The 18,432-nt window shown below is 31.3% G+C and overlaps 1 protein-coding gene and 1 non-coding gene across 2 annotated transcripts in view; both read left to right on the top strand.

Moving 5' to 3' along the window:
- Ctnna3 (catenin alpha 3) overlaps window positions 1–18,432 on the top strand; it is a 1,674,700-nt gene that overhangs the window by 1,202,941 nt on the left and 453,327 nt on the right. The window lies entirely within an intron of this gene.
- On the top strand, window positions 4,605–4,708 carry LOC113187034 (U6 spliceosomal RNA). Its single transcript, XR_003301371.1, has one exon. It is a non-coding gene; the product is annotated as a U6 spliceosomal RNA (small nuclear RNA).

The raw sequence follows: 18,432 nt of genomic DNA, 5'->3' as shown, positions 1-18,432 counted from the left end.
CTTTTATCCTGTGACCTTAGGAGTTCTTTGGGGACTCTTTGAAATTTTCTCTGTAGACAATCATGTTACTTATGAATAAGAACAGATTCCTAATCTTTCAATTTTTATTTTCTTTATTAATTTTTCTAGCTCTGTTGCAATGGTTGGGACTTCCAGCACAAATTTAGATTGAAGTTAAAAAGAATATATTACTTTTTTTTCAACTAGGGGGAAAAGCATTTATTATTTTACCATTAAGTATAAGGTTACTTATGGTTTTCATATATGCCTTTCATCAGATTAAGGAAGTTCCTTACTATTCCTACTTTCCTGAGCATTTTTTTTATTATGAATAGATAATGAATTTTGGCATATTCTTTTTTCAGCATCATTTAAAAATGATCATTTTATTTTTTTTATACTACTACTACAGTTGATTATGTGCATGTTCAGATATTGCACCAGATATACCCTTGGGAATAAATCCCATTGCTTGTGGTGTATTTTATACACACACACCTGCACACATGCACAAACATTGTATATAATATTTATTAAGGAGTTTTGCATCTTCCTCTTCCTTCTTATTTTTTATAATATTTCTGTTTGACTTTGATATTACTGTAATAATAATGACTTCATAAAATGAGTCAGTAAAGATTACCTCCTGTTCTACTTTCTGGGGGAAATTTTGAGGAATTTGTGTTCTATCCAAATGTTTGGCAGCAACCACCACTAACATTATAACCAAGGAGGACTTGGGGGTAAGGATTTAAATTACAAATTCAAGTTCCTTATTTTTTTGATTTATTTTATCTTTTTTGTTATACATGACAGTAGAATATATTTTGATATATCATACATACATTAAGTATAAATTCCCCTATTTGTGTTTTACATAATGTGGAGTTACACTGGTCATGTATTCAAATATGAACATAGAAAAGTTATGTCCAATTCATTCTACTTTCTTTCCTATTATCCTTTCTCCATTGTTTTATTTCCCTTTGTCTAATTCAATGAACTTCTATTCTTTCCTCTCCACCTGCTTATTATGAGTTAGTATCTGTATATCAGGAAGAATATTTGACCTTTGGTTTTTTGTAACTGGCTTATTTCACTTAGCATGATTGTCTCAGTTCCATTCATTTACCAGCAAATGCCATGATTTCATTCTTTCTTAAAGGCTGTGTAATATTGCATTCTGTACATGTACCACATTTTCTTTAGCCATTCATCTTTTGAAGGACATCTAGGTTGGTTCCATAGCTTAGCTATTGTGAATTGAGCTGCTATAGACAATGACGTGGCTGTCTCACTGCTGTATTCTGGTTTTCAGTCCTTTGGGTATGCCAAGGAGTAGAATAACTGAATCAAATAAATGGTGGTTCCTTTCCAAGTTGTCTGAGGAATTTCTGTACTGCTTTCCAGAGTGGTTGCACCAATTTGTAGTCCTACCTGAAATGTGTGAGTGTAACCTTTTCCCCACATCTTTGTCAAAATTTATTATTACTTGTATTCTTGAAATTACCATTCTGACTGGAGTGAGATGAAATCTCAGAGTAGTTTTAAGTTGCATTTCTGTAATTGCTAGAAATGCTGAACTTTTTTCATATATTTGTTGACTATTTGTATTTCTTCTTCTGTGAAGTGTCTGTTCAGTTTCTTTGCCCATTTATTGATTGGGTTATTTGCTATTTGGTATTAAGTTTTTAATTTTTTTTTTTAATATCCTGGAAACCAGTGCTCTCTCTGAGGTGCAGGTGGCAAAGATTTTTTTTCCTGTTCTGTTTGCTCTCTCTTCAAGTTCTTAATTGTTTCCTTTGCTGTGGAGAGGCTTTTTAGTTTGATACCATTCCATTTATTAATTCTTGGTTTTACTTTTTGAACTTTAGGAGTCTTTTTGAGGAATTCAGTTCCTAAGCCAGCGTGGTAGAGATTTGGTCCTACTTTTTCTTCTTGTAGGTGCAAGGTCTCTGGCCTAATGCCTGGGTCCTTGATCCACTTTGAGTTGAATTTCGTGCAGTGTTGGAGATGGGGACTTATTTCATTTTGCTACATATGGATTTCCAGTTTTCACAGCACCATTTGTTCAAGAGGCTATCTTTCCTCCACTGTATGTTTATGGCACCTTTGTCTAGTATGAGGTAACTCTCTTTATGCAGGGTTATCTCTGTGTCTTCCATTCTGTACCATGGTCTTCATGTCTGTTTTGGAGCCAATACCATGCCATTTTTGTTATTATAGTTCTGTAGTATAATTTTTTTCTATTTATTTTTTTTAAAGAGAGAGTGAGAGAGGGAGAGAGAGAAAGAGAGAGAGAGAATTTTAATATTTATTTTTTAGTTATTGGCGGACACAACATTTTTGTTTGTGTGTGGTGCTGAGAATCGAACCTGGGCCGCACGCATGCCAGGCGAGCGAGCTACCGCTTGAGCCACATCCCCAGCCCCTCTGTAGTATAATTTAAGGTCTGGTATTATGATACCTCTTGCTTCACTTTTCTTGCTAAAGATTGCTTTGACTATCCTGGGCCTTTTATGTTTTCAAGTTTCCTAAAAGATTGAAACTCTTCAGAGCATCTGTTTCTTCTTGGTTGAATTTCAATAATTTGTATCTGTAAAGGTATTTGGTTCATTTCATTGAATAAGTAATATTTATCACCATAGAATTTTTCTGGTTTTCTCTAACTATCCTTACTTATAATTCCTGTCATCCTATGGTGATAAATCCCATTTCATCCTTAATATTACAGTTCAAGATTCTTGTTCTTTGACAATCTTACTACAGTTTTATCAATTTAATTTTTATGTTAAAAATGTGTTTTTACTTTATTTCTACAGTAATAAATTATCACAGTCTCTGATTTAAAATGATATGCATTAATTATCTTGAACTTTTATTCTAGAAGGCCAATGCCAGTCTCACTGGACTAACCCGTAGGTGTCAACAGGTCTATATTCACTTCTTCAGGCTATAGTAGAGTCTTTGTTTTGGTCTTTTCTACTTTCAGATGATTTTCTGTATTCCTTGGCTCCTGGCTCCCAGTACCAACTATCAGAGCCAACAATGATGAGTCAAACTCTCATATCTCAAAACTCTGAGCTCTATTGCTTTCATATTCCAGTTTTGAAGACCTTTGTGATTACTATGTGTGCCTATGGATAATTCCAGATAATGTCCCCATTTTGAATACTAAACTTAAACACATCTTGTCGATAAAGCCCCTCTTGTCACAAAAGTTAATGTATTTGCTCACATTGAGGCCACAGGTTCTATTTCTTACCATTTTGTCTAACTCCATTTTTAAAGTTTTGCTTGTGTGTCCAGTGTGTGTGCCTTCAGCCTGAAAGGTGGCCTATCAGTTGAATTATGCTGATTAGAATAAAATATACAGTAATATGGTTTGGAATAAAGACTTTTAGTTTACAATCAATTTGATGGGGTCATTGTCCCTAGTGTTTCTCTTACCCCTTTCCTATTTCTGAAGGTCTCCAACATAGTTCTTCAGTCAGAAAACTGAAGCTTTGACCTGGGTCTGCTAAAGGCTTGTAGAATTGGGGCAAAGTTGCAGAGGGACACAGAAAAATAAAATCAACAAAGGTTCACCTCAACCTTTGGAGAATCAGAGACCCACCAATCATTAATGGATTTTAGGCTGCTTTGAGAGAGACTCAAGTAAAAAAAATACATGAAAGGATATCAATGAAATATGAGTAAGATATTAAGAATGGCAATGATATGTAAATATTAAATTTCTTAGTGCTACTCTTGTTGAAAGTAAAAATAGAGAAAAAATTCAAATATCCTACAAAAGCAAAAATGAGATACTAGTTTTCATCATCAATATGGCAAAAATGTAAAGATTTATTATTCAACATGAAGTAGAAGATATTCTTTTTCACTGTTAAGAAAATTATTACCTTATTGTGTGAATTGTTGAAAACTTTATGAGAGCAATCTTGTAGGCTATCAATTTCCATTCTTAATAATCCAACTTATTTTTTAACTTTTTTTTTTAAAGAGCGAGAGGAAGAGGGAAGAGAGAGAATTTTTTTAATATTTATTTTTCAGTTTTCGGTGGACACAACATCTTTATTTTATTTTTATGTGGTGCTAAGGATGGAACCCAGCGTCCTGCACATGCCAGGCGAGCACATTTACCGCTTGAGTCACATCCCCAGCCCCCCAACTTATTTTAATAATATTATTTTAATAATAACCCAAAATATTTTCCCACATGAGCAAGGGCATATATACAAAGATAACTACAGTGCTTATAATACTAAAAAAGGGAAGTAAAACATCATCAGAAAAGGACAAAAGTAACTTGATTCATCTGTATTATGGGTTCTTATGACCACTGAAAAAAGAGTAAAATACAAGTATTGGCACTGATATGGAACTATTTCTCAGATGTAAATGATGAATGCAAAGAAAGTTTATCATAGAATAAAATATATAGTGCATAAATATGGAGGACTGTTTTATTTTTAACAGGACACTCCAAAACAATAAAATTAAAAGGAGATGTGATAGATGGTTAAGTATAGTTATCTATAAGATGGAATGGATGTTTTAGAAATCTGTGACATTTGACTTACATTTTGGTAATTAGAAATATAAAAGTACTGGGCTCACATTAGCCGCACATATTGGAGCAATCCAGAGATTAACATGGTCCCTGCACCAGAATGACAAGCAAATTTGTGAAGCATTCCACATTTTTACCCCAAAACTTTCTTCTTAGAAAAAAAAAGTATAAAAGCACAGAGATATTTTATAAATAATAAAAACCTTAAATTTAGTGTTTAGACTTTTAATTTTAAATAGTAGTAGCATATAAGAATTTATTGAAAGATGAATACAAGTGATTTTTATAGACATGGGCAGATCATATGCTAATAGAGTGTACTCTTTTGAAATAGTAATTTGTTTACAGAAAGATTGGCGACATGGTAATGTGAAATGAAGAAGTTGATTTTCAGGTCTCCCTTATCCCTACTCTATACTCAAGAGGTTGGATTTCTCTTTTGCCAATGGAGGGAGCAATCTTTTGGTTTTCAGAGACTTCCATAAAAAATTTCTTATTTAGAAATGAGGTTGGGTTAGGAAAAATTATGTTGGTGAAGTAGAGACAAACTTATCAATGTAACAGAAGACAGAGCACAGAAACACATTCACATCAATGTTATGAGCTGATCTTTGACAAAGGAGCAAATTCAGGACAAATAAAAGATAGGTCGACTTTTTAACCAATGGAGCTGGAACAATTGCACATCCAAATTAAAAAGAATGAATCTAAATACAAATCTTACAGCCTTACCTTATAGGCTTTACATAACTAACTCAGAAGGATTCATAGACTTAAATGCAAACCACAAAATTATGAAATTCTTAGAACGTAACATAAAAGAAAATCTAGATGTCTTGAATTTGGAAGTAACTTTTTTATATATAACACTAAATTCATGATTCATGAAAGGAAGAATTGATCAGCTAGCTGTACTATCTGTGATGGACTTTTTAAATATTCAAATATTAAAACCTTTTGCTCTGTGAGACATTGCCCAGAGGATCAAAGGACAAGATACACACTGAAGACCGTATTGTTTATTCAATATTGCTATAAATCCTAAACTGTCTAAACAGTAAGTATAATACTAATATAATACCAGGTATATAACACAATAAACAAAGAAGTAATACACTCATGTAATAGGATATTGGTTTCAATGTTATTATCCTATAAGCATAAAATACCATTTAAAACTTTTAAAAATTTTTATATTTATTATTCCTAGGTACACATGATATTAGAGTATATTTTGATATATTTATACAAACAAGGAGTACATCCTATTCTAATTATGAACCCAATCTTGTGATTGTACATGATGTGGAGATTCACTGGTGGTGTATTCATATGTTGACATAAAGAAAGTTAAGCCAGATTTATTCCATGGTCTTTTCAATTCCTGTCCCCCTCCCTTCACTTCATTCCACTTTGTCTAATCTACTGAACTTCTATTATACTCCCATCCTTGTTATGTGTTAACATCCACATATCAGAGAGAACACTCAACCTTTAGTTTTTTGGAATGAGCTTATTTGGCTTAGGATGATCGTCCCCAGATCATTCATTTACTGGCAAAAGTCATAAGATCATTATTTTTTTTATGGCTGAGTAATATTCCATTGTGTATATAAACCACATTTTCTTTATCCATTCATCTCTTGAAGGGTACCTAGTGGGTTTCATAGGTTGACTGTTGTGAACTGAGTTACTGTAAACATTGATGTGGCTATTGCATTGACTATGTTGATTTTAAGTCCTTTGAGTATATATTAAGGAGTAGGATAACTGAGTCAAATGGTGGTTCCATTCCAAGTTTTCTGGTTGCACCAGTTTGCAGTTCCACCACCAATGTTGAGTGTACCCTTTTCTCCACATCCTCACTAAAATTTATTGTTATGTAGACCTTTATAATGATGAATTATTTGGACATACAGTCAGACATTTTGAACTATCCTGAGGAACATGTTTGCAGATAAGGTGGTTGATTAAACCATTAAGTGTTTGACCCTGTCAATGTTTAAAAAACATTGTTTTTTAATGTTTAAAAAAAAAACAGGAAAATGAGAAATTATACCCCATCTGATTCAAATGTATGACATGTCAAGATCATTGTACTGTCATGTGCATCAAATTAAAACAAATTTTAAAAAAGAATATAAAAAAAACAAACAGGAGTTACCATTTATGTGGTAAAAAGATTGACACTATTTGCATTAGCCACAGAAAAATATTTGTTTTGAGTTTTGAGTAGTTTTTTATAAAAACAGAAATACAAGAAATCAGTCTTTTCTTATAGTTTTAAGTGTTTAAAATTATATCTGTTTTATTTTCATTAATTGTCCCTATGTTTTACACACAATCAATGACTGTTTTATATAAGACAACATACTACTACATGTTAGAGTACGCATATGTGTGTGCATGTATGTGGTATTACCTAATCTTTTCAAAAGCTCTACGTGTTGTCTATTATTTTTAACTTCCACTTATATTGGAGGAAACTGAAATGCAGACAGAACAAATGACCAATCCACAACTGTATTGTCGATAAATGTAAAAATTGGAAAAACAGTTTTATTTTTGTTTTACATTACCTTCAGAAAAGCTAGAATTGTGTTAGTCATGGTGGCACAAGCCTGTAATCCCAGTGGTTCCAGTGGCTGAAGCAGGAGGATCACAAGTTCAAAACCAGCCTCAGCAATTTAGCAATAACCTGAGCAACTTAAAAAAAGGCTGACATGTTGCTCAGGGGTTAAGTGCCCCTGGTTTCAAGCTAGACTTGTGGGTTAGAAAGTAAGTTGTGGCTGAAGTAATTGTGCTAATCAAAAATCTTTACAAATCTACTTCAAAAAATTTTATTTAGAAAAGAGGGAATGATTAATTTTCAGCCAAGTAACTAGATAGTAAGGAAATAAGATAACATTTCAAATATTGTTACAATAGGGTCTGAAGTCTGGCACATTTTTCTTCCATTGCTCTTTCTTAAGAAGTGATATAGGGGCTGGGGATGTGGCTCAAGCGGTAGCTTGCTTGCCTGGCATGCGTGCGGCCCGGGTTCGATCCTCAGCACCACATACAAACAAAGATGTTGTGTCCGCCGAAAACTAAAAAAAAACAAATATTAAAATTCTTTCTCTCCTCTCTCTCTCTCTAAAAAAAATAAGTACATTGTGTTTTTTTTTTTTAAAAGAAGTGATATAGCAGATCAAGATATTTCTTTTAAGTGTAAATATTCTAAGGAATAGCCTCTCCACTGTTACAAAATGCAATTGTTTGCTCTATTCTCTGATGTTCCCTTATATCATCTTTATCTACTCATTCAATGTGAAATGGGTACCTACCACTTTATTTCTGAAAAAGCTAAAATGGGAGACTTAGTGTTTTGCCATATAGTGGTCTCTTAATATTAATAGAATATAAGTGAGGTCTAAAACCTGACTATATTATACAAGGGACACAGAACAAGAAGCTGTTGTGATATAGATTATATTCACTTTCAAGTTACAGTTTGTGTATACAAGTTGTATTTTTTTTTTTTTAGTTTTAGGTGGGGACAATATTTTTATTTTACATTTATATGGTGCTGAGGATCGAGCCCAGTGCCTCGTGCATGCTAGGCAAGCACTCTACCACTGAGCCACAATACCAGCCCTATACAAGTTGTATTTATATTAGCACCCCAAGCAAAATGTATATCTTGGAAAAATACCAGAAACCTTATAGCATGTGCATTAAGTATAGCTGTAAAATTTAAAATAACAAAATGAACTCAAATTTTATGAATTTCTAAAACCGTCTCATGCTTTTAAGATGTTTGACCATTATATGAGTTATGTGGGATTCTTTACTGCTTTCTTTCTTCTCTAAACTGTAGAATGGAACTTGGGAGTGATAGAAAGTTTTAAATTTTGATGGTCAGCAGCATTTTAATGGCCAGTAAAAGAAAAACATATTGCAACAATTAGCTATAAAAAAAAAGTGAACTTAAAAGAAGATCCAGAGTTTTCAGTATTTTAGTGTTATTTGTTAACTTAGTATGCCCTTTTTCATAGAGATGGGAATCAAAAGAAATGTATTTTTTTGGTACAAAAATAGCAGATTAATACTCTTTAGTATATGTTATTATTTTAAAAGCTATGTTACTAGACTCCAAGTCATTAAATGGTTTTCCTTAGATGATGGTGTCGTCTAGAATCTAGCTTTTCTGGATGAATGCCCTTTTGTAATGTAGTAGTTATGCCTTTTGCTGATGTTTATAATTTATATGAGCCCCCAAATCACAGCCTTTCCTGGAACTGAAAAAGCTTTCCAATGACATTTATTTGAAATCTTTTAATTAACATTATATATTAAGCTAAAACTATCAATATAAAAATCTCTCTAATTTCAATTGTCTTAAGTGACAAAAATCACACCGAAAAACAAAATGCCAATTTGTTTCGTATAATTTGTACCTTTACATAGTGTCTGTAGTTGAAGGCCAAGCACAGGTCTCTGGTATTCAGAAGGCTAGTTCATTCACATGTCTTCACTCTTCCTTCTTCAGTGGCTAGCATTTACACCCAGTGTAAGTTTCCAGTCAGCACTATGAAAGATTAATAATAATAATAATTGCAGTTTTCATGGAATTTTCTCATAAATTGTGGATATAGCTATTCCATTTCAGTACACTCTCACCTTCTTTAAACTCCTCTAACCCATTTCTATCATCTTTATCTTATTAGTCATTTTAATCCACATGTTGTTTAGAATTTTAAAATTTATTTTTACAAAATAATTTCCTTAGCAGCACCTAGTTTAGGTACTGAGGTTTTTCCTGTACCACACTGGGTGGTATTATTTATCCATTACATTCTAAGGACAAAAAATTTTAATTCTCAAAGGTAAAAAAAAATTAATAAATAAAAAGTAAACTAATAAATCTTCCATAAAAAGAGACAAATACAAATTTATTCTCATCCAAGCTCATCTTTCTATTGTTGTTTCTGCCAAATCTGAGAAATATGAAAGCAGTGGAAAAGATAGATGAAGAAAATATCATCTTCTTTTCCAGGTGTCTCAATTTAGATGGCAGCAATTGAATCTAAATCTCTTTCTGTTATAACTTTTGCTTTACAAAAGAACTTCAGATAACAAAATCTAGCTTGACTTAGAATTTGGCAAATGCACAGCCATCAACCTGCCCTTGATATAAATAAGATGGCCCTCCACCTGAGTTTTAATTTAAACTACACATATATTGAAACAAAGTTATATTGGAAACATTTTTTTATATTGTAGAGAAACATCATAATATATTTAAGTGTACAATGAATGTATCTGAAAGAGAATAAGCAAGGAAAAATTAAATTCAAGACCAGAGTTTTGAAAAGTCATTCACAAATATTTGTGTTATGTAATTGATACAAATAACTGAAGTGAAGGAATTCTTCCTTATTTAAGCACAGAATTGTGAAACAATATTTGGAAACCTTGTTTAAAAATGCCTTATTTATAAGGCTAGCCTTATAAAGCTAGTTAAAAATGATTTGAGAATATAATTTCATTAATTTTACCTAGCCAAATTTGCATGTCTTTTTCTTCTGTTTTCTGCAGTGCTGGGGATCAAACTGAGGGCCTTATACATACTAGGCTAGTGTTCTACCACTGAACCATATTCTCAGCCTATTAATTTTGCATCAATAGCCTGTCTTTCTCCTTTTATAGAGAACAGTTTTTTCATTTAGACTGTAACCGAAGCATAATTTACTCAAGGAACAAAACACTTCCCAGACCTGAAGAAGTCAATCTGTTATTAACAGTTTTCTCTTTGCTAGCAATTATTACTTTGTAACATCACTCTTTCCAACATTCAACTAAGTTCCACAAGAAAAGGAAACATATTTATTAATGTGCCTGGCTTGGTGTTAGGGAAGTACAGAATGGATAGTCACTTGGTTATTAACAAATAAGAACAATTTAAGATAAATGTTGATATGAAGTATACATTTTGGAAATGGATACAGATGCATCTACTTAGAGTAGAAAATATGTTTGAAGGAATAACATATTAGCAAACATTTATGCAGTACTTAACACATTCCAGGCCCTTTTCTAAGCCCTTTAAAAATCCAACTTATAGATGAGCTGAAAATCCAAATGTACCCAAGAAACTATACTCACTTATTGAACAGACCTACTAAAATGAGGGTGGCACAGAATTTAAATCTAGAAAATCTGGCTGTGGATTAGATGTCCTTAACCAGTACAGTAGTCTTGTCTCAAAGGCTTTGGAATGGACAGTTTTGAAGGCCACCTAAAGACTGATCTTTAGAATGATCTTGCCAGAAGCCATAGGGAAAAATTGACAGATTAAATTTCATCAGCATTTCAAACTTGTAGTGAGCAAGATAATATAAATAAGTTACTGACAGAAAATGTTTTTCCATGTATACAATAGGCACAGTGGTAAAAAATTGAAATTATAAAATTACATAAATTATATATGAAATACTATAAACCATTGAAAATATTCACTAAAAAAGCATATATAACAAGACAGCTAATAGATTAAGAAAATCCAATGCATGTAAATAAATATGTACATTCTCTACTAATAATCAAAGAAAATGGATTAAATCATAAAAAGAGAACATCTTTTCATGACGGTCATGTTGAACTCAGTTTAGCTCACATTAATTTTTACCTTCAGATATCTGAAATAGAAATGTAATTGCAAAAAATATATGGATAATAATGCTCATTAGAAAATTGACTTAATAGCCCAAACTAGCAATGATCTAAATGCTATTGATATATTGAAACTGATAACCAAGTAGAGTTCTGAGTGGCATGACTAGGTCAAATAGTGGTTCCATTCATAGTTTTCTGAGGAATCTCCGTACTGCTTTCCAGAGCCATTGTAACAATTTGCAATCTCAATGTAGGAGTGAACCCTTTTCCCAACATCCTTGCCACCATTTATTGTATTTGTATTCTTAATAATCACCATTCTGACTAGAGTGAGATGAAATTCCAGTATAGTTTTAATTTGCATTTCCTCTAATTTTTAGAGATGTTGAACTTTTTTTTTCATTTATTTGTTAACTATTCATATTTCTTCATTTGAGAAATATCTGTTTAGTTCCTTTGACCATTTATTGATTGTGTTTTTATTTTGGGGTGGGTGTTAAGTTTTTTGAGTTATTTGTATATCCTGGAAATTAATGCCCTATCTGAGGTACAGGTGGCAAAGATTTTCTCCCATTCTTTAAGCTCTCTCCTCAACCTCTTGTTTGTTTTCTTTGCTGTGAAGAAGCTTTTTAGTTTGATGCTGTCCCATTTATTGATATTTGATTTAATGTTCTTTCTAATGCAATGTAACATTTTATCCTGATAAACTTTGTTGTTGAGGTGAAAATTAATCTTCCATTTTAGAATTTTTTTTATAGTGGCCTAATTTAAGACTTTCACAAAATAAGTATTTTTGTTTATTACCTAAATAGTCTTATATTGGAGCTGATTATGCTAGATCTAATGTTCAATATGTGTGCTGTACAAAAAATTATATTTTTATTTGCTTCATTTTAATTTAGCTAATTGTTTATCCACTGAATCTCTGAGATTCTAAGTAACAGAATTTGAAAGTCAAAATATTCAGAAATATGCAAATTCTAATCCTTTATTATTCCTTAGGAAGTAATTATAGTCTACAAAGTTAATGATTAAACTAAATTTCAAATCTTTGGGACTGGGGTGCTGTTTAGAGGTAAAGTACTTGACTTGGGTTCAGTAATTAAAAATTTAAAAAAATTAAACTCTTTTCTGTTTATTACAATCATCTATTAGTTATTTTATTCCAGTTCTTCATGCAATTATTTTAATGATAGAAGCATTTTGGAAGGAAGAGATTAGAAAATACCCATGAGCTTTTTGGAAAGAGATTTGGAAATATCCAAATATCCATCCATATCACCTTCCAAATACAAAATTGGTATGCTTTTAATTATTTTCCTATGAATATATTTCATAAAAGTTTAATTATAACATATCTGTTAATAATATTATTAATAATTTGTATCACCCTTTTTTGATATAATTCTTGTAAATTCAAAGTACCATTTCATGTCAGTTCAGTGTTACAAAAATAATTTTGAAGGCTTTGTAGAATACTATTAAATCAATGAATTATATTTTTCTTAGAATTTTCTTATTTTTCAAAATTGAGGCCTTTCTAATCAGTATATATAATGCTTTCATATGGTATTTCACAATATTCAGGCTTATTTAATGCATTCTGAGAAATTAATTTACTAGCTCAAAATGTATGAGTTTTCCCTGGTTTTGACATATTTCCAATCATCATAGTGTACTTGTTTTTTCACATCCTTGCCCAAACTGAATATTACTGTTTGAACATTCTTTTAAAAATAACCTTTACTTGTTCCTTTAATTAGAATTTTTAAATGGTCAATGAGATTAATCATCATCTCACACCCTTAACATTTATCTGTTTGTGTGTGTCTTCTCTCCTTTTAATACTTTGCTTCTTTATCTATAATTTTTTTTAAAAAAATAAATAAATGTTTGAATTTTTTATTTGCTACAAATATTTCTTTTGGTGAGCTGTTAGGTTTTGATGATACATTTTTAACATGAATTAATTTTGACTGCTTTCAGGGTGTGAATTTTTTCTTCAAATTTAAACACAGATATTTGATATAATAAGTAGAAAATTGAAGTACTTTAGAACTTTCTTAAATTTTTAAAATATTTCACTTGGTTTTATTGGTGGTGGTGTTGTCATAAGAATATGGGGGTAAACAAATTTTTTGTTTTAATTTCCAATTTTCCTACAACTGTTTTTGCTTAATTTATCTATTGATTTCTTACATCTCCTTTATGATTATGAAAGTCTTCTCTATAGCATATCTTTTACCTAAGTATTTATTTGCCCTATTTTTTTATTTTGCCACAGCATTAATTCTGAAAACATACTAGTTCCTCATTCCTCAAAATGGTATACATTTTTTTTTTAGATCTTCCATAGCTATCACTTGCATTTTATTCCAGTTAAGAAAGGGAAACATAATGTGAGTAATGACTTGGTAATTAGATGGACAAGGTATCTAAATCCAGTTATTTTTAGCCCATTGAGTTGAGCCTATTGGTTTGAAGATGGCCTGTTGGTATGAGGAAGAGTCATCTTTTATTTTTCCTGCATTAATTTTATATAATTAGTTCTAAAGGAAACAGCCAAAAATACAACCATAAAAAAACCAGAATGTTCACAAGAATGGTATATTTTAGATATTGTTTCTCTATAAATTCAAATCACTTAGTTATCTTTTAAATCCTTTAGTGTGACTTGGCTAATTTTTATCAGATTTATAATTAGAAATATCCAATATTATATGAGATCCTAGAAAGATTCCTTTTAGCTAAATAATATGTATAAATTTATAATTTATAAAAAGCCCTTCTTAAAATTATGTTATCCCATGTAATTTTAAAACAGCAAGTTAGAGTCAGAATATTATTTCTATGTTTCTTATGCAAAAATCGGGACTCAAAGAGGTTAAGGGACTTTATTTTCTATAGAAATAATAAATAAGAGTTTTGACTAATTCTAACTGCACCACTGATTATATTATTTAGTAATTTCTTTGTCATCCAAATGCAATTTGAATTCAAATCTTGATCTAGACTGAGAGAAGACATATATTTCATGTAACTCTTTTTGAGTTGATAGATAATTTAAATAATTATCTTATTCTATCTTGACCCATTGTTTTCAATTAGTCATATTTGAATTAGTCTTCATGAAACAAATGCATTAATAGTGAACAGTAGTTCTGAAAGCTCTGGTATGAAACTACCATAGTTGAAATCCTGGCTTTACTATTTACTGTCTGAGTAAGCTCCCTGTATTTCAGTTGCCTCATTTGTAAGTGGGATAAATAATAGTATCTATATCAAAGGGCCTTGACAGAATTAAATGGAAGAACTAAATGGTTAATAAAGTTTTAGGCATGCAATAAGTTCTCAAATGTTTGCTACTAGAAGTAGCAATATTAGTAAATTGGTAGTTGTACTCAGGTATTCAGGCATTAAATGAATTCTGGTATTGTCAAAATAAACAATGGTTTGGTTTATTTATGAAAATGCTTCTAAAGTTACCAAATAAAATTTGATATTGGGCAAGAAATTCATGGAACCCAGAAAAACATGTGTCAGTCCTCAAAAGAACCCACATTTGAAAGTGGCATACTACTTAGAATAAAAGCGAACATAACAATTTTAGTATTTCACAGATACTCCATATCTAATATGGAGCTATGCTTTAAATGAAATTGTTAGGAAACATCATTTTATGAAATACATTAGCAATTGTACTTTACTAAGACATATAGCTGAGAATTTATGGCAGCACTTAGAAAAAAATGTACAGATGAGGTTGATTTTTGTGATATTTGATATTGGTCTCGTGTTAGTTCTTAATTCCAAAGATGTGATCTTAGGGATAATGAAATTTTTATCTCAAGGGGAGGAAAATCCTCTTTTTAAAAATAACAATTTACATTTAAATAAAATACAATTATTCATGTCATTTGCTATTTACCTGAGGATACATTAAAAGAGAAATTCAATCAGCCAAAGAGGATTTAGAGGATTTTCTTTATATGGGACTTATTTGGAAAGCTGAATCTTCTCTTTTTTATCCTTGTAATATCACTATGGATTAATTTATGTTACGATTTATAGCATCAGGGATTTATTTAGCTAGAGTTTTTTTAAGGTTAACCAACACACATTTCTTGTCATTAAGTTCTAATGTATTTCCAGACATATTTAAAATTAGTCAAAACCAGCATAGACGATAACAGAAAAGTCAGAGTATTCAAATTATATGAAATATATTATCACAATGCAGATATTAAAACATTTACTGAAATGTCTTATCATTGTTATACTTCTGTTTCTAATAGTAAAATTACAGCAATTCCCTTAAAACTTCCATATTGCCACTGAAAAGGTGGGTTTATTTTCTCTCTTCATATAAACACATCATCCATATTACTAAAATTCATTCATTCAGTCAACAAACCTTTACTGAGTACCTACTACATAAGTTCAAATTACTAAGACACTGGCGATATTAAGATTAATAAAATATTTCCATCTCTAAGGGAGCTCCTGGGAAGGCAAAATGCCAATACAATTAAAGGAGCATAAGCCAGGATGACACTGTGTTCCTAATGAAAATACAACAATAAAAGAGTAACACAAATGATGACTAGAAAGGAAAAAAATGAAGATAAATACCTTTGTGCATGAAAAACTGAAAAGAAACATAGCAGTGTGAGGGAACTAAAATCAAGGACAGGCTGATCTTTGGAGTAGAGTTTTTGCTCCTTTTTACCCCCATGATTCAGTTTTTCCTTTTTAAAAAAATTATTGGTTTATTTTTTTTTAAGTTATACATGACAGTAGAATCCATTTTGATATAATTTTACAAGTATGGAATATATCTTATTCTAGATGGGAAGCCATTCTTGTGGATGTACATGATGGCAGGATTCACTGTGATGTTTTCATACATGTATATAGAAAAATTATGTCAGATTCATTCCACTGTATTTTTTGTCCTTATTTTTATGGATAGAAATTGGGGCAAAACAAGTTGAATGCAACCGAGGACCCGATGAGGAAAATAAGTATCAAAAGTCTAGATTGACTTGGGGACCTCTGAGAGAATAAAACTCACAAAGTTAAAATAAAAATAATCAACGGACAAAGTAAATTTGAATAAAACAATATTAGACAATATTAATGACATGAATGATAGAAATAAGTAACTCATCAAAAATACAGGACAAAGAGCTGAAACAGATATATAGGGGGAAAATCAAAGATAAGAAACGAGACTGAGAGATTTCAATATGTTTCTGATAGGAGGGAGCCTGGCAAAGAAAAACATATTTTAAAAAGACACATGACTGAAAATCTCATAGGATTGAAGAGTGAGATGATTCTTTAAATTTGAATCCCATAAAAAGGGCTAAATAAATAAATAAATAAAATCCTAAAATGACCATATCATGGAGAATCTAAAAAGCTAATGTTAAGACACTATTCTAAAACCTAACAGAAAGAAAAATTAAGTGCTTACCCAGAGTCTGCAGGAGACTGGCAGTAGATGACTTAATATCACTGGAAGAGGGTCCCCAGAAAGTTCCTGAAAAGTGGGGAAATCAACTCAGGACAAGTGGCATCCTTGATGTTTGTGCTAGAATTTTAGAATATACCAGTTTATTCAAGAAAGCACATCTACCTTCAAGGGAGAATGAAGACCTCTGGTGAGTGTGAAATGGTATTGGAATTCTCAGCTCTGCTTTTAAGGGACATTTGGTGAGAGCTGGATATTGGAAGGTATGTGAGGATGACAGAATTCTTAGGCCAATACTGTCACCATTATTTGATCAGAAGATAATGTTGCAAAGACTCCTAAATTATAGGTTTCTTAAAATTTCATAACTCTCTCTAATTGATTTATTAGTGGATCATGCACAAGATAGTTTTCATAAGTGGGTGAATTTATATTTTAATTTTTATTTTTAAAGAAAGAGTGAGAGAAGGAGAGAGAGAGAGAGAGAGAGAGAGAGAGAGAGAGAGAGAGAGAGAATGAGAATTTTAATATTTATTTTATAGTTATCGGCGGACACAACATCTTTGTTTTGTATGTGGTGCTGAGGATGGAACCCGGGCCACACGCATGCCAGGCGAGCGCGCTACAGCTTGAGCCACATCCCCAGCCCCAGTGGGTGAATTTATAATAATTTATAATAACTCTATACTTCTAGAGTGAAGGCAAAATAGAAACATTTCTAAATATTAAAAAAACTGAGTTTTCAACCCACAGATGATTATTAATATATTCTTCAGCAAGTAGTCAACAAATTTTTAAAGTGTATTGGGAAATATATATAACTACTGACTTTAAATAAGCCTATAGTTTTATTATTTTAAAACAGCTTAAAGTGAAAAATACTTAAAAATATAATTAAAACAATATATAAGTATATATGACCCAATAATTCTATTTCTAGGTATATGTCCAACAGAAATATGTGCATATGTATGCCAAAGGACATGTATTAACCAATAATTAGAAATGACCATAAGAGTTCTAAGTTACCAATATCTATCAACAGTTGAATTAATAATGAACATAAAGATTTCATTATCTTGTTCAAATTTTTCTTATACAATTTGAAAATTAACATATACAATGTCTATAAATAGAATCCTTTACAACTTTTAGAACTTGGAAAAATGTTATATATCTTGTCTTAAAAATATACAAGGGATACCATTTTTTCATATTTCTTTTGAGGTTTATGCAAGCAAAATATAAGTAAAAGAACACTGATAGAAGATGTTGAGGGTTACTTAAAAAAAAAATCTTTGAATAAGAATCTTCTATACAAAGTTGTGAATAAAGAACAGTTAAATGCTCCATATTTTTTTAAAGGGGTCTTGAAAGCCCAACCTAATGATCTAGACACTCATCTCAGGGGTTAAAGGAAACAAAGGAACTATCTCTGTTAGCCTTACCTATTTCTACTGACGTATGCCAAGTCTATTACAGCAGAAGACTACTGAGAAGGAGGGCAAGTCTGTCCTTTTCCAAGTAGGAGACCTAATGTAAGTTACAGTTCTCTGTTTCCTTCCCCTACAGGAATATGTGATTAGTGCCTCACTTGTCAAGATGCTTGTTAAGACCTGTAAGCTTATTAACACAATATGATGAAATTATACACCAGCAATAAAACTGTAGGATAACATGTTTGAAAACAAAGAAATTTATTCCTAACAGGTTTAAGAGGGACTCT

The sequence above is a fragment of the Urocitellus parryii genome, chromosome 5 (genome assembly GCF_045843805.1).
Source record: "Urocitellus parryii isolate mUroPar1 chromosome 5, mUroPar1.hap1, whole genome shotgun sequence".
Lineage (NCBI taxonomy): Eukaryota > Metazoa > Chordata > Mammalia > Rodentia > Sciuridae > Urocitellus > Urocitellus parryii.
The sequence above is the reverse complement of the archived record's forward strand: the minus strand, read 5'-3'. Positions and strand labels throughout refer to the sequence as shown.